Below are 24,322 nucleotides of genomic sequence, written 5' to 3' on the forward strand. Positions count from 1 at the left end.
GTGTTTAGTATGACATGCTCATGGTATGAATTATACATATTATTATATGGGATCTGGTATTTGGAATGCTCAGGACCTTGGGATTCCATATAAGAGGGTACATATATGTCTGTGAGTGCAGTGAGTAAAGTGCAATTTCGAGTGCAATTGCCATGGTTTTTTCCCCCCATAATGCAGCATTTTTCCCAGAATTGCAGGGTCATTGTGGTTGCAAAGGGGTGATGCTCTTGGCACAATTATGCTGCGCCTATTGCAATTGCGGCTGGAGTATGTATTGTTTTGCAAATTGGATGCAATTGTCTGGACGGCCCCGAGTGTCATTTGCGATGTTCGGCATGTGAGTCACATCTGCACCCCATTTTTAGGTGCAAAGTGTTCTGTGCCTCTTGATAAAATTGGTTTTAGATCTGTCACCATAAAGATCAAGGTAGTGTTTCATTATTAAAGGTATGAAATCCATTATCCAGAAAGCTCCAAATTACAGAAAACCTGTCTCCCATAGACTTCATTTCAATCAAATAGATTTTAAAAACTGATTCCCTTTTTCTCTGTAATAATAAAACAGTACCTTGTAAAATAAAATAAGAATTGTTTGCTTAAATAGGCTCTATGGCAAATGGCAGTCCCAAATTTCAGAGCTTTCTGTATAATGGGCTTCCGGTTAATAGATTCCCATACCTATATAAAATATGCAGAATCCATAATTGACATTTCAACTGCATTAGCATTTATTAATCAGGGACATACAGCACGCAAAGGCAGGATGAGTTGTACTGGTTAATGTAGCATGCAGAAAGCCAGTAAAGCTGAAATCTTGCTGTATTCTGCCTATTTCTAACCAGTACAGTTAGTGCAATATTAATCCTATCATGGGGGAATATGCAGACTCACCTAAATAAACAAACTTTGTTATATAAACATTTACACAGTACACCACAAAAGCCTGAACTTGTAGAACTGAAATGCTGCAAGTAAATAGATGTATTTCTCCAAACCCATTTCTCCTAGATTGTGGGTATAAACATCACAGAAATTGTTTGCAATAGGCAGCTTGAAGGTCATAATGACCAAAATCATTCATTTGCTAAGCCTGTGTTTTAATATTCTCAGGGGCATACATATTTCTGTACATTGTTGTACCTGAAGTAGAACTAGAGCTAAATCAAACCTATGTATGTTACGTATTTTGAAAACATTTGTTTTCAGAGGGAGTGATGACAAACTGCGGTGGATTTAAAATTGAACTGTATCTATCAGCCCCAGGTTAAAAACTGCCTTACGATGGAAGTTCACATTTCTCATTATCTACTTTTTCTGTATTGTGCCCTGGTTCCCCCTTAACCACCCTAGATTCACCCCTTGTAGATGCTCAATACCCTTTTTGACTAAAGAACAGTTTCCAGAGAAAAAGGGGGTGCTGGTGTTGTAGTTCCTTAACTGGTGGTACAGCTTCCATATTCTTTATAAACAGGAGCAGTGTGCAGTCAAGGAGACACCAACTAGTGAGAGGCTATGGACTAGATATGGAGGTATGGTGGTCTATAAATTAAGTTAATGTATCTTTTATTTTATAACTCATGTAGGGAAGCGCCATAGAACCCATACTGCTGCCCACCAATACAGTTGTGAAGTGCATTCACAAGAGTTTTTTTATTGGTAGATCCGAACATATTTAGTGATTGGGTACTCCTGCTAGGTTCTGTACCCTAGGGCAGTACCTTTACCACCATGATTGGGGCCTTGGTCATCTCTATAAGAGATACAATCATACACTACTCTGCACTGGCTAGTAAATTGTGGCCTCTTTGTCTAGAACCTTACATCCGTACCAAGTTAGGTAAATATCACCAGGTTTAGGAACCCAAAGGGAAGAAACCTAGATTCTATAATCCTGACATTTAATATATAACTAAAACTGAGGATATTTTAAAACTGTACTAAATGTATATATGTATGTATATCTTTATTTATAAAGCGCTACTTATGTACGCATCGCTGTACCTAAATAGGGCAGGACTTTCTAAAACAGAAATGACAGATATTTCTGCAGATATTATTCATTGTCACGCGCAGAAGAACAACTTCTTCAGCAAATTAGCCAAGATCGAAGCAGGTATAATCGAATGAGCATTGGAAAGTTGGGTCCATTACTAAGCCAGCCAGCCAACTACAGTCCATGTTAGCTGCACTGCACAGTAGTTAGGGTTCAGGGAAGTGTGATAACTGCATTTTGACTTATATAAATCACCTGATGATGGGTTAACATTATCTATAACAATTCTAGTTTAATCATACCATATCTATATATCTAACCCAAATGTTGCATTTGGAGATGAGCCATTAATGCTTTCATATAAACACATTGTCAGAATTACAAGAATACAGTTCTATATAAATAGGAAACCTCTGCAGCTGGTATATAAATTGGGAAAAATACATTCATGCCAGACGTGGCGTTTGCCGTATATTTTCGGCAAGCTGAAAATCGCTCACCAAAAATAGCGCCATACGCCTCCTACCTGTGCCTGCACCCGAATGAATGGAATACGCTCGGTGCAGGCACATGTAGCCGTTATCCGCTGAAGATATGAAGTCTCACGTTTTTTGGTGGATATCGGCTACATGTGCCTGCACCTAAGCGTATTCTATTCATTCAGGTGCAGGCACAGGTAGGAGGCGGATGGCGCTAATTTCAGCTTGCTGACAATATACGCCAAACGCCACGTCTGGCATTAGCCTAAGCTCTAGTTTCAGGAACCCCCTAGGAACCCCCTAGTTTCAGGAACCAGGGACTTGCAATGTATTGCCCACTGTTCCTCCTGCTTCAGCCACAGGAGGCAGTCCGGTTAGAGCCTGACAGATATCATTACTTTTTCCCCTGTCACCGTTCCCTGGTAACTGCATCTAGCGCAAGACAATAGCCCAATTAATGGGTCTGCCTCCTCCAACAACCTGTGCTGGATCATTGTGCTATTGCCATGAGTTTCCTGAGTATCCTGTCCTAGTATCCTGTCCTAGTATCCTGTCTGAGTTTCCTGAGTATCCTGTCCTAATATCCTGAGCTTCCTGTCTGAGTATCCTGTCCAAGCTTCCTGTCCGAGTACCCTGTCTGAGTATCCAGTCCAAGCTTCCTGTCCAAGCTTCCTGTCCGAGTACCCTGTCTGAGTATCCAGTCCAAGTTTCCTGTCCGTGTATCCTGTTCCAATATCCTGTCCAAATTTCCTGTCTAAGTATTCAGCGAAAATTTTCAGCTAAAAAATTTGTTGCGCAAATAATTCAAAAACTATCCAAAATAAGACCAGTTGAAAATTTGCTAAGAATAGGTCATTCTGTAACATACTAGAAATTAACCTGAAGGTGAACCACCTCTTTAATAAATGTTGTATACCTTTAAATACTAAAAATGAGCTTACCTTTGCTTAACGAATTGAGCTTTTTAAATGATGAATTCCTTGTATATTAAACCTGCCCACAACACTATGCTAGTATAAATGTTTAATTAGTAGCCCTCCTGATTTCTGGCAGCTAAGTAGATTTTACACCATGCAAGGATTTAAACAAGCAGTAGATGAAAGCTGCTGAGGCACAAACATAAAGCATACAGAACAGTTGTTCAGAGATTTGTCTATGGAAAATCCCAACATGAGCATGATATATTTTGGGCATTTAGAGACAGAGAGAACCATTTGAGCAGATGGTGGAGAAATGGAATCATTTCACTTTTAATCTACCATTCACGTCCAGATCTGAACTCGTCAAAGCAAAGCTCAATAAGTCTCATCTGCAGGTTATCAGAGCTCTTATTGATTTCCTTTTTCCCTGTTAAACGTAACCTCCACTGTCTATTTTGATTCATTTTAACAGGAAGATATATCCAGGTTATTGATTCATTATTTTTTCATTTGCATTCCTTTAGTGAAGTGTGAGTGAGGGCAAATGCGATGGATATACCTCTCTGCTTTTCCTCACTATTCTTATACTTGTCTCACATACCTTGAGCAATAACGGGGCGGGGGGGTTGCGCCACCAGTGTCATATTGCAGGCAACAAAACATCTGTAATACTGTGTAATTGCCCCCCTCCCATGTAAATCACAGAGGGAAATTACTCAAATTACATAATCACACAAAAATGCCTTCCAAGGCAAGATTTAATTTTAGTAATTAACCCACCACCACTTACATTGTAAGCAATGACATGGCATTTTGGACATTTGTTGTCCTTGATTAAAGTAACGCCAAAAATGAAAGTGTATTAAAGTATTTAAAATATAATGTACTGTTACCCTGCACTGGTAAAGTTGTGTATTTGCTAGAGAAACAGTACTATAGTTTATATAAATAAGCTGCTGTGTAGCCATGGGGACAGTCATTCAACCTGGAAAAAAGGAGAAAAGACACAGGTTACATAGCAGATAACAGATAAGCTCTGTAGAATATAATGGGGCTTTATCTGTTATCTGCTATGTGCCTGTGCCTTTTCTCCTTTGAATGGCTGCCCCCATGGCTACACAGCAGCTTTGTTTATATAAACTATAGTAGACTTTCTGAGGCAAACACACCAGCTGTACCAGCACAGGGCAACAGTACATAATATCGTAATTATTTTTATACACTTTCATTTTTTGGTGTTACTGTTCCTTTAACCATGGAGAGCAGAAACCCTGTCTGGTATTCCCCTAATCCTGCCTTTGACTGTTGCCTGTAAACCCCCTATAAGTTACTCTATATCTTGTGTAAACAGTGGTGTTACAGTGGCTTACAGACCCCAGGGCCCTACCTTTCAACTGGACCCCCTCTCCCATGCCATTAGCTAGCAGACCAGGAATTCTGATCACAGCAATGCAGGTCTCCCCGCAGCTCTTATGCTCCCCTGGTAGTTACACCACTGTTACACCCTATACATTTCCCATAGCTTTATTAATGGCGAGGGAAACACCTCACAAAGACACAAGGCAGTGGCTTAACTATAGAGGAAGCAGACCCGGCACTTATGGAGACCCAGACATTGAGGTCTGCTTCCCCTATAGTATAGAAATCCCCACTCCCTATCCACTTCCCTGGCTGGGAGCTAGTGGGGAATGCAGAACTGAGCAGGCAGGCGGGTGGGTAGTGAGGGGTGGGTAGAGGGGCTTGTGCACCGGTCACTGGGCCCCTCCAAAGATTTTTTTGCAGGGAAAAAGGGCAGCACATTGTTATGCCACTGGAACAAGGACTTCTTTTTAGGATGGGCTATTGCATTCATAGCAAGGTGCGTGTAACCAGGCACTAGAAACTGAAGGTATATAAGATAGTCACCTACGGTAATTTCATATACAAATTTATTAAAAGAAACCTGATTTCAGCTAGGAGGGACTGTCCTTGAATTTAGTTTTGTGTACCCTTTATGAATCTTTTTTTAGGGTGGTCACCGTATGAACCATGTTATGCAGGGGAAGTCAGAGAGAAAAATCAACATTGATTTTATAAAAAAAAACAACCTGTTGATCACTGTATTAGTATTAAGAAAATGTCCTTCCCTTACATTCCGCTCCTCAGCTGAGACGGGCAATTCTTGAACACTAGCACCATGGACAGGGCCATCTCCAATTCGCTGCTGCTGAGAAAGAACTCTTTTACATTTGTAGAATGGATTCTTCCATCCCAAAAAGCATGAAAGAAGCACATGGGCTAGGGCAGCTGCTGTAGGGGAAGACAAGTGAATAGAATCAATATCATTGTAATGGTTTTAGCCATATATGAGATCTTTTATTACTTTGTTTATTTATACCAAGATCAATATGCAGGATCATGGTGACTTGTGGTGTCTACGTTGTACTACTGGTAACAATGTGCTCTTTTTTTACTCTTCCCCTAAGGAAGTGGAGTTAGTCTGCTCGTTCTTTTGCACCATTTAAAATTGAAAATAAATATAATATTTCCTATTTTAGACTCCTTGGATACCCTACAAACAAACATGACAAATCAGTCTCTTTCTGTGTCTCATGAAAACTTTCTTCATCTGGTAATGGCAGCTGCCTATAAATCAATTTATCTGCATTGGATTTAAGAAAATTTCCATTCATTAGATAATATATTGTCTTATTTGAAAAATCTTTGCTTTCAGGAAGGATTAGAATTGGTAACCAAAACAATGAGACAAACCATTCAAAAAAACTTGATTGAAGTTTATTTGAATCTTTTGAAAGAAAAAGAAACAACTAATATATAAATTCCTGAAACATGCTAAATAATAAATTCATTTTTGGTACACATAATTAGTACATCAATATTATATATATATATATTTTCATTTGAAGTAGATTTGACTTATATCTTATTTCTGTCATTATGTCAAGAAGAAAGATAGTTATTGATTTAGTTGCAGTTTTGGTATTTGCGCTAACCTTTTTTATTCTATAATATGTGAAATTTTCATGTTTATACAGTAATTGTATTAATACAGAATCATCTAGATGTCTGTGCTGATGACTTGCAATATTGACCGCTTGTTCATACTTAAATTCAATAAACAAACTTTGAAAGAAATCAAGGGACCCCATACTGCAAAATAGGGCCCTCCCCCACAGGGCAGGTTCTAATTATTAACGTATGTGCGTATGTGCCATTCGGGAAGGGATTGGAAACAATGGGTACCCTCCTCCCCCTCAGTTCCGCTACAGGATTATAAAACAACTAAGGAAATGTTTCATTTTTTTTTAATTTAAAGGGATTCTGTCATGATTTTTATGGGGTACTTTCTAAATTACACAGTTTACATAGCTAATAATTCACTCCACCATTTAAAATTTTATTCTTGAACCAACAAATGTATTTTTTTCAGCTGTAATATTGGTGTGTAGGCGCCATCTCAGTGCAGAGAGTCTGAGCTTTCAGATGTAGCCAGCGCTACACATTATAACTGCTTTCAGGTAACCTATTGTTTCTCCTACTCCCATGTAACTGGAGGAGTCCCAAGCCGGACTTGGATTCCTTACTATTGAGTGCTATTCTGATACCGGGAGCTGCTATCTTGTTCCCTTCCCATTGTTCTGCTGATCGGCTTCGGGGGGGGGGGATATCACTCCAACTTGGGGCGCAGCAGTAAAGTGTGACTGAAGTTTATCAGAGCACAGGTCACATGGCTGTGGCACCCTGGGAAATGAAGAATATGGCTAGCCCAATGTGAAATTTCAAAATGAAATATAAAAAAATATGTGTTTTTGAAAAATGGATTTCAATGCAGGATCCTGCTGGAGAAGCTAATGCTTTTTTTAAAACAACATGTTTTCCCATGACTGTATTCCTTAATATAGGTACCTGTGAGATGCCCCCCTGACGCTGCAGCCCTAGGCAAGAGCCCTTGGGTGCCTATATGATCAGTACAGCCCTTCCCACTTGAAATTAGTCTGAAGATCTAAACCTAAAAGGTAACTAAAGCTCAGCAAGTAATTTGGCTAGAAATGCTAGAACCTGTTATAAGTGATGACTAAACCCAGTGTTTATACCTGCATCCCCCCCCCCCCCCCCCCATTCAGTCGCAGCATCCTAGGAAATCTCTTATAGCGCCAGTATAGCCAGGCTGCCCACGTAGGTTTCCCATATAAGGAGCACCCACCAGAGAGGGATATCCCTTTGCACCACCCCTTTGGCGAAAAGAAATCCGTGCTGCATTAGCCCAGAGCAAGGCACCCAGCCGCACCCCCACCCTCACATTGTACAGCCAATCTATCCCGCAGCTCATTAGTCGCAAAGAATCCATCTTGGAGCCGTTATACGGCAGCATTGTCAGGGAGGGGGCGATGCGCGAAAATCAAGGCGCATATATTAAAATGCGAAGGATTGCAGCACTGTAAGGCAGACGATGACTCAAGCTCCCCCAGCCCGATCCCTCCGCCCCATGATAGATGTCTATTAAAAGCTGCTGACGTCAAGAAGGACGGCCATCTTTGATGAGGGCAGAGCTCAGTTCCATTGAAGAAGACGACTTGAGGAGGTCAGGAACGGTGGTTCTTACCTCCCTGCAAATACTGCCTTCAAATAAGGTTGTAGAGTAGCCTTAGAGTCTGGTTACGCCCTACTCACGGTAAGACTACCACTGCTTGTCGCTTCTACGTTTTCCTATTGCATTACTATTTATCCAACCTTTAGCCCAAGATTGCGATTGTTGTATGTGTCTACAAATCAGGTCTGGGGCTGTCAGTCGAATGGAAGGCGGCGTTTTTTTTTTTGTTATTTTTAATCTCGCTTTTGAACAAATTTATTTTCGTGTTGCACAGGCTGCAAGGGATTTAATCATCCTTGGCGTTTGTCGCAAGGAAATCGGGCTTTTCCGCGTCCCTTTGGGCACAGCGCTCGGCTCTGTAGGAATAGACGTGAGAGCAGCCCCATAGACTGTGCTTGTGGGCGGTTTCAGCACCGCAGCTCGGCGGACAGCGCTCTACTGCAGAGTGAGTGCAGCAAAAACGCCCGCTCCCTGCCGCAGCGTCTGGCACCGACACGCTGTACTGTAGGGAAGGGATTTACTCGCCTCCAGCCTATACCTTACCCCACAGCAGATTTGTGGGCTTCTGGCTGCGATTATTATGATCAGATAGTGCCAGGGGCACTGCTAACATTAGCTGCCATACTTTATAGAATGTATACGCGTTCCTGACCTCCAACAAGGTGTAGTTAGATACTGGATAGATGGGTACATGCTAGATAGATAGATCAATGACAGATAGATATAGTGTATATGTATCTGATATGTCCAAACAGCTGTTGTTGAACTACAACTTACTCTGAAACTCCCAACAGCCTTGTAACTTCACAACAGCATGTTGGGGGCATAGGTTGCATATCTCATGTGTGGGATATAAAGGTGTGCAGTGTATGTTCGCATGTTTCATATTAAATTCATATGTAAAGGTATATATTTTTATATGAAGAGCTTAGAACTTCAAAGACTAATGGGGGGGTGGGAATGGTGACACGTCCAGACAGTTCTGCGTACTTGCGTCAAAAGGCAGGCTTTGAAGCTGTTAGATTTACGTGCAGGGGCATTAGTAATTACTGCTGGTTTTGTTACCCACTAGAGAGAAAGCGAGGGGGAGGGGATCTGCATTCTAGCTGAAGAAGGGAGGGAGGCAGGGCACTGCTAGACTTACATCCCTAGTGGCAGAGGAACACATTCAGGGCTGCTGGAATTGTTTGTAGAGCTGCTTCACCTTTACACAGACATTGTAGCTGCTCAGATGGGCGGCAGGGGACTTCTACAGGCAAAACTAACCTGCGCCCTAAGAGAATATTTATCAGAAGCAATTGCACTGCAGTTATTAGCTTGTTTGTGTCTTATACCCATCTCATTTCACTGATAAATAAGATATGTATTACTTGGTCACATGATCAGTGATCAATCAATGCATCTGACAGTGAAACCCAGTAATGATCTATTTTGCAGCAGATTGCCACCTGTCCCTGATAGTAATATTATAGCAAATGGTGCAGTTTCATCATGCAAAGCGATGTGTTGTGGAATGACTGTAAAACAGAGAGACCCCACCCCAATGCACCTTTTCAGCCAGCTCCCAAGGACTGAGTTGGGCACTGCTGTAGCACAGACCATGGCAGCACGTAGCAAGGGAAAAATACAAATAATGTTGGATTTGGTTGAACTGCTATTACAGTACATTTGGATATCTGGTTACGGGTATCTTGCATTGCAAGAACAAAACTCCTAGATTGGTCTATATCTCGTGTTCTATCAGGATAAAGGCTATTACAATGACATTTGTATACCTGTTAAAAGTGTATATATACTGTATATTTAATTCTATGCTCTTCACTTGTTTTATTAACACCTCTGTACTGCAGGTTTGTTTAGACTGTCGGATATTCATTTGCTGATAAATACAGCTGAATACGTTAATGTTAGTGAGTTGAGTAGAACGTAGCTGTAGCATAATCATATAAATTATTGACCTGTAAATGAAGTATATTACAATAGATTCTCCCATTCCACTCATTAATCAAAGGGCGCTCATGTGTTTACATACATAAAACATGATGCAAAGGAAACAGATGGCATTTGTGTACATGGAAGTCCCTTTAATGTAGAGGTTATTCAGAATCAGAATTTGGAATTGGATTTTTGATGCATCTCTGGAGATTGCGAGGCAGGCTGCATTTCTTTTTTTTTTTTTACAACGCAGGAAATGCGTACTGAGGAAAACAGATAGAGGTGCTATATCAGGGGATTACTGTGGATGAGTCCTCTTGTTCAGATCAGTAGGCCAACAACCTGTACAATATCCTGCTTTGAGACTGTCTGGCTAAATAAATGAAGTGACAAATGTGGCATAAACCTCTCCTAATGTCATATAGTGATCTGTATAATATATCATTTGACTATGAGACAGAGCCTTTTACATTCATTAATTTGCCCTATTATCATAGGCACATTTTGGTTAATGCAGGATATAAAGTAATACGTATACATTTGTGTATAATGATTGTTATAGTGCTTCTTATTAATGTAAGCAACTGAAACCCCAGTCCCTCTTTTGCAAACTGCGTCACTGGAACAGCTATTTACAAAAAAACAGGCCTATTGATTCATGGATTCTTGTATTGCAGTATAGTATGGCAGCGCTCCTTTAATACAGCATTGCAGTGAATTTTTGAGCACTGTAACTAATTTTTAATAGTCGGAAAAGTAATGGCTGTTATTTCGCACATAACCACGTTCATGTAATTGGTACATTATTATATGCATTGCCTTTTAGTAATAGAGCTAGGGAAGCAAAGTCAACACAAACCGACAACATTGCATTCACCAACACACTTTATTTGTCCAGGTGTGATTAATTGTTCAAGTCAGAAGGCAAACAATGAAATCCGAATATTACAATTGTCCTGGTTTCATCAATAGCCTTGTGCACACACACTTTTCATAAACAGCGTATCATTTCTCTATCAGATATTTATCTGAAGATTCTGCAGGCAATACCTACATTTACCTGTACAGTCTTAAATGGCACAATTTTATATAATAGGTTTTATGTGGACTTTATCTTTTACTATAAAAAGTGCCTTCCTTTTGTTATAACATAGATTCTCTCACATTTTGACAATCAAGCTCTGAAAGTGATCCTTGCAGGCAGCCGATTCCAGAATTTACCCTACAGTAGGAACTCTAGTGGCACTAGAAGTTACCCAACATCATTAACTATTTAGGACCCTCCCATTCCAGAACCTTTTGGATTTGGAAGATAGTGTATCAGCCAGGGCCACCACCATGGCCTCTTATACATATATACTGTATATTCATTCTTTTCAAATTATGCAGCAATAAGGTGGGTTGTAGATTTTGCCCAAGAAGAACAAAAAATCATCCCTTAGTTAAAAAATAGGAGCCACTGAGTGGGTTGTACCCAATGCCCTCAGCGGTAATCAGCAACATACAGATCGGTGTTTGGTCTGACTGTGTGAGCCAGGAAATTACCCCTGAGATACCAAAACATAAGGTTTCTATGCTGTTGGATTACTTGTGGAGATTTAATTGCTGCTTGTATTCCATCCCACTGAGTGTTCTTTCATTCATTACGCTGGGCTATATTTAGCCTATGGTCTGTTCGGTGGTACTAGTTCATATGAATTACCTGCCCCCTACAGGCAATGACAGGTCTCTTGCTTTGTATCTAATGGCATTAACAACACTAAACCAATAAAAGAAATCTTATAAAAGAGAAATCCAATAGGTTGTCTCCAATAGCCAACATGTAAATCTTTTAACAAAACACAATATTACAGTCCCATTAAAATATCAATTTTTTTACATTTTTATGGAATAATTGTGTTATGTTTCCACAGAAAGATGATACTGAAAGGGTACAGGGAGGGGTATGGTCTTGGGAAAGAGCCACTAGTAGACTCAAAACGCTAGTAAATCAGATCCCAGGAGTGCCAAAAAGATTTTCACACTTAACAGTTAATGGGGGCTATCACAGGACCCTATTCTTTTTTGCAGTGGGTAATGTGAGAAAAGGTGTGCTACAAAAATGCTACAAAAAAGACTGATTAAGACAATAAAATATATAAATCAGTGATTCCCGAACTATGTCTCTGTGGGGGCGGCTTGGAGCAGTTGTTTCTTCCTGAAGGTCTCACAATAAAAGAAAAAGTTGAAGAGAGAGTGCTTGAACTATCACCTTACATAATCATTCTTTATCATGGTGAGTTGGACAAACACCATGCTTGCACTTTGACCTTTGGCTCAGATGGATTGCCTCTATCTGGATCAGTCATACTGTGCCTCCAATTACAGGGTTGGTGGAGAGGACAAGTGAGATACGGAAGCAAATGCCAGTGACGAATATTTATATGTCCAAAATATTCATTTAATTACTTTCATTACTGCATTTAAGTTTGAATCAGAAAGTTAATGAACAATTACTGAGAAATGCCACATTTGAAGGGCAAACGACTGACCTTTCTGAGCTGGTAATAGAATATTAATATATCTTTATACTGACCTTTCAATGGCACTACATTATAGGGCATCTTGTAAGACTTTGGCAAAACCTGCCATCTATTGAGACGTAAAAGAGCAGTGACAGCAACATTTCTTAACCTTTATCTCAGGGGACACAAGTATATTCGGAGAATAAAGCCGGCCATACACACACCGATAAAATCGTATGATATGCTACTCCGAATTATTGTCCCAATCATTTTCATACCATGGCGATCGGTAGTTAAGTCGATCGAACAGGTTAGAAGATATTGATCGGATAACGATAAAATCTGCACACATAATGATAACGATATAATTGGGGAACCCACAATGTATTTCCAGGACATAACTTTTGTACGATTGGTGTCTGCCAATTATTTCATGTTCAGAACATCATCCGATTTGTTATTTTTAGGGCTTTAGTCTACAATTTCAGTCTGAATGTTAATTTAAGTTCATTGGGTTTGAGCGTACAATCGATATCAGAACGTTTGTAGGAAGAAGACTAAAATCTAAAGTTTATGCCCAGCTTTAGCTTACTTTATGTACCCATTTTATACAGGGATTCTTAAACAATGGGACAGGGCCAGGAATTGGGTCCCCATGCTTTCTAGGCTGCACCTCCATGATCCTCTTTAATACAGTGAAATGTCCTTCACCAATAGACAATAGTAGTTAAAAGGATATAAGTACTTACATCTCTATTGAAACATGGGTCATTATGCGAATTCACAGATTTAATCTGGATACCAGATTTTTTTGGGGGGTGGAATAGGCTAATACATCCCTGCATTAGAGTAAACTGAAAATATTTGTGAAAGTGCATGTTTACTACCTTGATAAAAATGAATATAGACTATAAATCATTTTGTTGTGTTAATTAACATTATCCTTAACCTTATCACACTATGCAGGACCTGGCTGGGGTAGATAACAGGCTCTGAATGTTAAAAATACAAACAAAATGGCTTCCTCTTGTCCACTGAAAAAACACCAATGCCTATTTCATTGGAAGTTCTTTATTAAATTCTCATTCTATACAGGTATGGGATCCCTTATCCGGAAACCCGTTATCTAGAAAGTTTCCAAATTACAGAATGGCCATCTCCCATAGACTCCATTATAAGCATTCTAATTTTTAAAAATGATTTCCTTTTTCTCTGTAATAATAAAACCGTACCTTGTACTTGATCCCAACTAAGATATAATTAATACCTATTGGGGGCAGAACAATCCTATTGGGTTTATTTAATGTTTAAATTTTTAGCAGACTTAAGTTATGGAGATCCAAACTACGGAAAGATCCCTTATCTGGAAAACTCCCGGTTCCGAGCATTCTGGATAATAGGTCCCATACCTGTATTTGTACTTTTTCTTTTTTAAACCCAGCGTTTACCAACCCTTTTTGTGCATGGAAAGATTGCCATTGTTAGGGAGGATTCAGTGACTTGTTTAGGCAGAAGGGGGAACAATATGAAGTACAGGGGGTAATTCTATTGATAGAATTGATTTGTCCTTATCTGTGTCAGCATAAGAAAGTAAAAAAACTGCACAGAATCAATAAATGGTCTACAATGGTCTTGTAACAGCTGCCACAAAAGTTGTGAGTCATTTAACTGATGGTTGGGACAGGGTTCCAAGGCTTTTTTTTTTTACTTCCTTTGCCTAATTGGAAAAGCACAAACCACAGATGGGTACTTTTCACAAATGCATTTTAGCTGTAATTAGTTACTTAGTTGCTGAATAGAAGTGGCCTGTATTGGTTTTTTTGAAACAGAAAGGCCCATTCCTTATATTACATTGGTGCTAAATGACTGAGGTTGAAGACTCTATCTTCCATCAATACAAGTATAATCTATGTTGTTGATTTGACATGTTAGGTTTTTCAAATATTCTGGCACCTAGGTGTAGGTATATTTCACCAATATATTATGCATGTTCCAATGTACAGAGAATGCTTAATCTTAAGCCCCTAATAGAACCTTCTATCCAATTTCCCTCCAATAGGAGTTCTAACATCAACACTAGCTTAATGTACAGGTATAGGACCCGTTATCCAGATTGCTCGGGACCAAGGGTATTCCAGATAAGGGGCCTTTCTGTATTTTGGATCTCCATACCTTAAGTCTACTAAAAAATCAATAAAACATTAATCAAACCCAATAGGATTGTTTTGCATCCAATAAGGATTAATTATATCTTAGTTGGGATCAATTACTGATTTATTACTACAGAGAAAAAGGAAATCAGTTTTAAAATTCTGAATTATTTGATTAAAATGGAGTCTATGGGAGACGGCCTTTCCGTAATTCAGAGCTTTCTGGATAACAGGTTTCTGGATAAGGGATCCCATACCTGTACAGAGAATTCATCCCATAGCAGATCCCACTAGACAAGAAAATTTTCTTTTCGTTTACCAGTATCACCAATAATCATGCTGAGAAACCACCTTCATATCAGCACTGAAGCTGGAAGTCCAATGCTATGGAAGTTTGTAACCGTAGAAGTATAACAAACATTTGTTTAGTTGCTTGGGATAAACCAAATATCAGTTAACTGCCTTGACATTGAAAGACAGGGTGCTCATTTATTACACCTGTAACCCTATTTTGGCTACGGTTGTACTTTTAACACGCAATTACCTGCGTGTGGCGCTACAGGAGCCCTGAGCCCCCGCTTATTTATGGGGGACAGGTATGATATAAATGGCGTGCCTCCACCCATGGTAGGTATAGGTAGAACTATATGTCTCCTCCCTGGGAAAATTCTATGAGGTCCTCCTTGGACCCGGACCCCCAGCAACTCCCGGTACCTTGCCCCTCCCTTGGGGTAGCTGCTTACCAGGCAGTTGAGGATCCTCAGTATATGAACAGCCAAGACACTGGTTAAAATGGTGAACCAGATGAACTTGTTTATTGATGCAGGCAAAACACTTCAGAGGATGTCACACAGACGGCTCAAGTCACACTCTCTCTTTGGGCTACCCCCGGTACTCCCGCCGGATGCTTCCACCTAGGAACTCACCCCGGTCCACGCGTAGGGCCCCTTCACTGGGAACACTCCCAGGTGCTGACTTGGCTCCTCTTACTACACACTACAGGCCCTTAACTCCAGCCATGAGTGCTGGGGGGTCTTAACCCCTCTCTCTCCTGTTGGGGCTATTGCTACCCGTTCTCTCTATCCTGCCTGTCACTCCTAGAGTGACCTGTTACAGTACCTCCTGTACTAGAACACTAGCCTGTTATACGCTTCTTTACAAGAAGCAGTCCCAGGACTAATACCTTCACAAAATGGGTGTCAGCCCTTTTTATATTGCAGCACACTGCCACCTAGTGGTTGCTGCTGCATAACAGGGAAACTCCCTTTTCACACATAAACACTTAGGACCACCTTTAGGTGTCCAAATCTCATAAGGCCACCCTCATGGTGCCTGTCTAAAGGGGAACTAATCCTGAAGGGGCCCAATTCTTTGGGGTCCCTACACACTCATTTTGGTTTTGTCACTGGAGATCCAAGGTGAAGGACTACCAGTTTGGGTGGAGGATGAGTGCTTAAAGAGGTGGTTCACCTTTAAATTAACTTTTAATATGTTATAGAATGGCCAACAAATTTTCAATTGGACCTAATAATTTATTTTTTATAGTATATGAATTATTTGCCTTTCCAACTTTCAAATGGGGTCACTCACCCCAGCAACCAAAAAACTATTGCTTTGTGAGGCTACAATTTTATTGTTTTTGTTACCTTTTATTACTGATCTTACTATTCAGGCCTTCTTCTTCCATCCACTCCCTGGTTGCTAAGGTAATTGGGACCCTAGCAACATGACAACTGCTGAAATTCCAAACTGGAGTGCTGCTGAACAAAAAGTGAAATCATTAAAAAACTAAAAATAATAAAAAATGAAGACCAGCCGCAAATTATCTCAGCATATCAACTCAACATCATACTAAAAGTTAAGGTGAACAACCCCTTTAATAGGCATAGAGGAATAGAAATAGAGCATTTACTAATTAATTAGGTTTATTAGATACAGCTAGGAATGACAGATTATTCCCATGGGTACTAATTTGCACACAAAAGGGAACAGGCTATTTGCCCACCATATGCTGAGTACTATATGTAAGGGGCAGCTTTGATGAGCACAGAAGGATTTGCTAGTAAAGTGATAGGCAGGCTTTCATGCTAATGTATAGGCACTGGGGCAAGACTGGGGCCTATGTATTATGTTGTCTAAAACAATTTACCGTGAATTTATACATTTTTTTATGCTGTAACCCATTCAAGTGAAAAAATACAGAAGGCAAGTAAATTCCAATTATATTCACTGTGTAGAATGGTGTAAAAGCAGCAATGGATGATAAATAGGCCCCTTTGGCAAAAGATAAATGCAGAAAGAGTCTGTGTTATGAGCCCATACCCTCTAGCAGCAGAGAAAAGGCCAAGTGGGATCTGAAACATTGCTTTATCCAAGGTTGAACCATGTGTATCCAATAAAGGCATTTTTATGATATATTTGTAAGCCAAAACAGACACAACAAAGGAGAGATGAATGGGTTGTATACTGGAATTCTAATTATCTACCTGGCTTAGAACAAACATAGATAGATTTTTTTGTGATTCAAGCAAAGGTCAAAAAGTATGTTCATCCTAGGCTGGAAAGGGGGTATACTACCCCTTTAAATGTGTGTGTATTATCAAACTGATGAGATAGCCTGCTAATAAACACTGTGCAAATAAGCTCTTCTATCTGTGCAGTAGGGCTATTCTCTATAGGGCATTTATATACACATACAGGTAAATGCAGTGTAAGTCACTAAAATTATAGGTGAACTGGCCTTATATTATATTCCTATTTATTTTAGCAAGGATATGAGATAAGACTGATGTTGCTACTGGGACTTTAGACTTTTGGAAGCTGCGGCTCAGTAAGACATTGCAGACTGCAGGTTGGACATGATATTGTATATGGGCACTACATATAGCTGTGTGTGTGTTGGTGTGACACCATCCTATTTCTGAATATTATTAGCCTTTAAGCAATGGAACATTGTACGAGGGAGGTTATTGACAGCATACAGTATGATCCCTAAAATTATATTACCTTTTGCCATATTGCCGCATTGCGTTCTATGTAAAAGATATGCAAGTCTCCACTAATTGTTCTCCTGGCAGTAATTCAGCAGTATTATTTTGTCTGAGTCAAGAGGAAGGACGAATAGCAGGCCCGGATTTCTACACAGCATTGGTGCGCCCAAACGCTTAATAGCCTATTTACTGTGTTTTTTTAAATATCCACAAATAGATCCTTTCAAGGTTTATGACCTTATATTAAATGGATGTTATATCTTGTGATATTAATGCCATAAGTAAGGCAATTACAATGGACCCATAATTCCCGCTCCAAACAGGACGGCCACCTTTCTGGAAAAAATACAGGCCATTCTGTCTCTGCGTTCTCTCTTATTAAGAGAGATTAAGAGATTAAGAGTTACTACTAAAACAACAACAACTATTTTTACCTTTGAGGCTGGCAAAAGCCAACCCTACCCATAAACAGGGCAGATGACACTGAGAGTCAGTTAATATAAATGGAATCCCTGCGTATGGCACGTCTGACATTATGAGGTCAGTGCCCTCAAGAATAAAAACTGCACTTGACTCACTTTACAGGAGATTTATTGTTCTGCATCATTTCTGTGCCAACCCTGACCTTGTCAATATGGTGGATCCAGCCCAACCATTGCAGACATAAAGTGTAACTGTGTGCATATGGAATAAGTTTTCCTTATGTCCGTTTGGTTCAGTGGAACCATAGAGCTGATTCAGATTGCTTAGCTCTAGGATGACAGCATTAGAGCTATGGTTTATGGCCCAGTTGTATATAACTATATTTAATTGGAATGGAACTGTAATTGCATTAGACTGTTGATATGTGAAGGCTTATACATATGACAGTTTCCAATAACTGAGCTCACTCTATCTTGTATACTTGCTATTATACAGAATTGAAAATACATTATTATTCAATCTTATACCCTCTTAATTTGTGACAATGCACCAATGACCCTCATCAATGCATTTCTATTTTGCTTAGACCTTTTACACGTGGCCTATATTAGGCCTTTGAAAAGCTAATATTTACAATATACACCCTGTTGCTTGACTAGTTATTTGCTCAAAGTAATTCTGCTCAACAGTTGCTTGTGTATTACCATGGAACTCATAAGAAAATCCAATTTTATCTGGGGATTGTCATCACAGATTATGTGCATACGGATCACACAATGACTTTAAGGGGTGAACAGTGTGATGCCACACGTAGCTGCACATATTGTGCCCAAGCGTTGGTCGGCATCCCCACATACTCTCAAGCTGCACACTATTTACTGTATGTGAGCTACTCAGTTACTGTGACATATCTTGTATTTATTGAATGAGCATAACCCTGGCAAGCTCTGAACTGTTGTAATAAATACAAATTTATTTAATGGAACCTAATGGAATGATAGTGTCTCATCTTTGTCTTAGGCATGTTTGTGTCTTATTGGATTGGTTTATTAGTTATCAGGTCTTTTATTCTAAATTTAAGATGAAAGGGTTTCTGTTATGAAAATGATAGTATGTTAGGACACACCTTATTGGTTACTGGGGAAGATTGGCCTTTGGCAGTATGAAATATGGGACCACTGACATAATAAAGAAAGAAAGATTTCTAAACCATTTATAAAACCCATCTTATTGGCTTTACATTTTATAACCTGTATATTTTTATTTCTGCTTTGCAAATTAGTGCTAATTCTTGGTCTCCGTATTATACATGTATAGGACCTATTATCCAAAATGCTCAAGACCTGGGGTTTTCCACATATGGGATCTTTTTTGTAATTTTGATCACCTTAAGTCCGCTTAAAATCATTTAAATGTTAAATAAACCCAACAGGATTGCTTTGCCACCTGAATGGATTCATGCAGCTTAGTTACCATCAAGTACAAGGCACTGTTATTATTACAGCAAAAAAAGAAATCACTTTTAAAAAATAGAATTATTTGCTTATAATGGAGTCTATAGGAAATCGCTCCCCGTAATTTGGAATTTTCTTGATAATGGGTTTCTGGATAGCGGATCTTACACCTGTACCCATATACACTAATGCCAGCAGCAAATAAGTATCCAGGAAGATTGAGTGAACTGGAAGGATAAGCGATACAATATGCTGTTAGCTTTAGCATATCAGGTGCTCTCTTCAGTTTGTATTAAGCCTTGTATGCAGTACAGGTAGAGGATTTGTTATCCAGTGTGCTTGGGACTAGTGGTTTTCTGGATAACAGATTTTTCCATAATTTGGATCTCCATACTTTGATCTAGTAGTGGCAAAATTGTTTTGCCACCAGTATGGATGAATCATCAAGTACAAGGTACTTACTTGCTCAAAATGGGCTCTGTGGGAGATGGCCTTCTGGATCATGTGTTTCAGGATAAGTGATCCCATACCTATGCTAACCTTGCTTGGCTTGCAGTATAAAGTACTTTTGCTCTCCCCAGCACAGTGACTGCAGCATCCATTGACTGTTGACGTCAGATTTTCAAGCATTTGATTTAGTCCAACCAAAACAAGACCAGTTAGTTTATACCCTTCTTCATTACTATCCCACTCAACAGTGATCCCCAACTAGTGTTTTGGGAGCAACATGTTGCTCACCAACCCTTTGGATGTTGCTCCCAGTGGCCTCAAAGAAGGTGATCATTTTTGAATTTATGGCTTGGAGGCAAGTTTTGGTTCTATAAAAACTAGGTGTACTGCCCAACAGAGCCCCCTGTAGGCTGCCAGTCCACATCGTGTCTGACAAATAACCAATTGCAGTCCTCATTTGGTACCCCGTGTACATTTCATTGCTTGAGTTGCTCCCGAACTCTTTTTACATCTGAATGTGGCTGACTGGTACAAATGGTTTGGGCCCCCCTACCACTGAATCATTATGGTTTATACTGCAGTTTCAAAATCAGTGATATGAATGGGACCTTCTGTCGGTATTTTTAAGTCATTGCTTGTATCTTACCTGAACCTACAGAAGATATATACATATTGATAGACATGGTTGGCTTAAGGATGTATAAAATCTCAATGTGCATTTCCTATAACTCATGTATCTTTGTCTTTCTGGGAAATTCGTTGATCATTTTGAATGATATCAGTGTGCCCCCCTAGTGTGCCTAGTAGCAAAGCTGGACCCTACAGAAAAAAACGTTTTAGGCTTCCACTGCAGCTTTAGGAATAAGATATTTTTCATAAATATGTATTGAAACTGCATATCAGTCAGCGTCCATTGGGCCCCCCTGAAGTTGTAGGGTCTCTATTGCTTTGCTTTGGTACTTGAGCTGCTAAATACATTGTTATACTCACCTTGCATACTTGTCCAAGCCTGTTGCAATGGCAAATAAAACTGCTTCATGCTGGCGTCACATATCTTTTTTCCATAAAACTTATGGAAATGTTTCCATAAAGGTTGTGCTTATCTATCTATATATAAGCTACTGCAACTGTTAATCTTTTTATGAAATTGGTGTGAGAGGGAGTCGCCATTTGGTAGAACCAATCAGTTCACCTTCCACAAACTGAATATGGAATCACAGACATCTATTAGAAACATATTTCTTTGGGCCTACTTAGGATGATTGGATGTCCAGTGGACCACTAAACTAATGTGGATAGAGGCATTAATTGAGTGGCCATTTATAAAGAGAGAAAAATCTTGTGTAAAATAAAAGGCTGCAAATAATACAGGTATAGGATCCGGTATCTGGAAACTTGTTATCCAGAAAGCTCCAAATTACGGAAAGGCCATCTCACATAGACTAAATTTTAATCAAAATACATAAAATTCTCTCTTTCTATGTAATAATAAAACAGTAACTGGTACTTGATCCCAACTAAGATGTAATTAATCCTTATTGGAGGCGAAACAGTCCTTTTGGGTTCATCTAATGTTTAAATGATTTTTAAAGCATGGTGGTCCAAATTACAAAAAAAACCTTATCCAGAAAATCCCAGGTCAAAGAGCATTCTAGATAACAGATCCTATAGCTGTACTCTTTCTGACCTGAGAATAAGGGTGCCTAGAGTTGATTCATTTAGATTTTCTGAATGGGTAGTATCATTAAATTGCAATGTTAGTGTTAGAGCCCAGCACTGATGCTCAGCTCTAACACACCACAGAGCTGAATGGTGTTGGAACACATGCTAATGAATTGATACACCATGACTCCAAGACTTGGACTAGTGCAGTAACCAATATCAGCCAATCATGTTTGTGCTTTCATTGTTCTACCTGCAGCTTGCTTAACAAAGATAACCACTGATTGGATGATATGAGTAACTGCCCAGGTACAGATTTGCCCATTGCTGATAAATAAACCAGAAACAGATCCTCTTTACTAAATGTGCTGATTCCATTTACTGACAGTCAAGAAAGCATTTAGACATCTTGTAAATCTGTCCAACAGTAAATGACAGAGGCTTTTGCTTAGGACGACAGCAGATGGATTTTTTTTTCAGAACGAGTAATTTTGTATCTTAGATAGTTGCTCATTTACTTTAACGTTATCTTCCCACTATAAAAGAAATGTATTTGTATCCTCAGTCGAATTTCTGCACAGCAAGAAACATATCATATTTGTACTCTGCAATTATTGCTAATTAAAACTCTCACCAAAAATGCATAGCTGTCAGATAATTTCCTTGCGAGTTCATTTGTTGTATGAATTACAGATTAAGGGGTACAATTTATGATTTAGCACCTTCACTGCCCATGCATGGAACACTGCCAAATGTATCTGAGACGAGTGCTCTGACTCACCAGAAGAAACTTCTGCCGGGCTCGTTCGGCTTCTGCGGTATCTTCTTCCACACAAAATGCTGTGAGAAATTATTTTGTAGAAACATATTCAGATGCAGTTCAATTCGCAGGCTTCATGAATTTATATGTACCATGTCATGATCATAAGTATAGTTTTTCCCTTTGGTATAAGCTGATCAAATGAATATTTGGGTATTAAACCCATATAGTCTTCCGTCACCCATAAGGTTAAAGACTTTTACTTGGTTTTTCAGGTAAAATAGCAGCCATCCAAATCCAAAAAGCCTATCTCTGCTTACAGCTACTTGAATTTCTGTATCAGACAACAGTGCCCATATATACAAATGCCTGCCTTAGGTGGCTGGTTCTTGTTGGTACACAAATGCTTTTTGTACCATTGTACACCTTGAGTACCATTGCCCTGTCTATTAACAGAAATTACAATTTTTTGGAGTTTATATTGGTGGTTGAGACCCAATGAATAATTAGAAGATGCAGTCTTAGCAGAAACCCTATGAAACAAGCAAAGACATTCAAGGTTATGTACATTATATTGAGCTTTCCCTGCATACCTCTCGCCAGCTGTCACACTAGTATAATACCATTTGGCAGGTTCCCATATATGAGGTTGGCTTTGGGAGTCATTAAAGTGTACATACAGAACAATATCATTTATACTGAAAGCTATGGTGATTAAATGAACAGGAATTAGACAGCAATAAAACTGAAATGAAACCAGAACACTTTAGTCTCTAAGATGAACTAAATGGGGTTCACGTGCAAGGATACTATATCTCATGAAGTAGTCATATGGTACTGGTTTCATTCATAAATACCAACCTGCATTCAACATCTCAAGCTTCTGTAATTGCAGGTATGGGATCCATTATCCGGAAACCCATTATCCAGAAAGCCCCAAATTACGGGAAGTCCGTCTCCCATAGACTCCATTTAAATCAAATAATTAAAAAATGTAAGAATGATTCCCTTTTTCTATGTAATAATAAAACAGTACTCTGTACTTGATTCCAACTAGGATGTAATTAATCCTTATTGGAGGAAAAACAATTCTGTTGGGTTTATTTAATATTTAAATGGTTTTTGGTAGACATAAGGTATCTAAATTATGGAAAGATCCCTTATCCAGCAAGCCCCAGATCCCAAACATTCTGGATAATGGGTCCCACACCTGTACTGTACAACTGACTAGAGAGATTTCCTTAAGGGTAAGAACCCACGGAGCGAGTTACTCGCCCGCGATAGATCTCTGCTATTGCGGGCAAATAACCGCTCCAAAAAGGCTTTTCACCAGCAGCAACAGAAGTCGCCCTTTGCATCACTTCATTTTTCTACGACATGCAACATTGCCTACAGGGGGAAACTTCACACAACTTCGGATTACCAAAGCCATGCAGAGGGCTTTCCATCAGCGAGTTCTATTGTTTTCGGAGCAGTTACTTACCTGCGATAGCAGCGCCTTACTCGCTCCATGGGTTCTTACCCTAAGAAGCACAATTGATCAGGTTAGCGAGCTTATTTTCTAGCCAAGCAGTTGCTGACTGTCTGCATCTGGAATGAAATGCCCAATACTGCAGTATGTGGTTGGCTAATGACCCCTCTCATCTGACATGGAAATTGTAGACAGATGGGGTAAAGCTGCTTGCATTGTTGTAAAACAAATTGCATTGATTATTGCCATTATGTGGCCAATATTTATTGAATAGCTTGTCTTTTATAAAAACGTATTTTGGCATAGGACATTAAAGGTAATTAAATATAGACTGCTCGCTGTAGTAGTCCAAGTGGCATCTGTTCTGGCATATGGCACCACGCTTAAAATGATAGCATGTCAGTTAGAAAAAAAAATGATGAAGGATTATTAATGTATGCATTTAGCAAGATAATAGGCAACACTGTTGTGCATTGTAATGTATTCTTTGTTGTATTGAGAATGCAACACACTGTGTTAAATAAACAAGGCTTATTTGTG

General features: G+C 39.4%; 1 protein-coding gene across 2 annotated transcripts in view; it reads left to right on the forward strand.

Moving 5' to 3' along the window:
* The first annotated feature begins 7,721 nt into the window (after positions 1–7,721).
* snap25 (synaptosome associated protein 25kDa) overlaps positions 7,722–24,322 on the forward strand; it is a 56,821-nt gene continuing 40,220 nt past the window's right edge. Inside the window, exon 1 of one of the 2 annotated variants that reach the window (XM_031901706.1) lies at positions 7,722–8,064. The gene's annotated coding sequence lies outside the window, so the exon portion shown is untranslated. 2 annotated transcript variants of the gene reach the window in all.

The sequence above is a fragment of the Xenopus tropicalis genome, chromosome 5 (genome assembly GCF_000004195.4).
Source record: "Xenopus tropicalis strain Nigerian chromosome 5, UCB_Xtro_10.0, whole genome shotgun sequence".
Taxonomy (NCBI): domain Eukaryota; kingdom Metazoa; phylum Chordata; class Amphibia; order Anura; family Pipidae; genus Xenopus; species Xenopus tropicalis.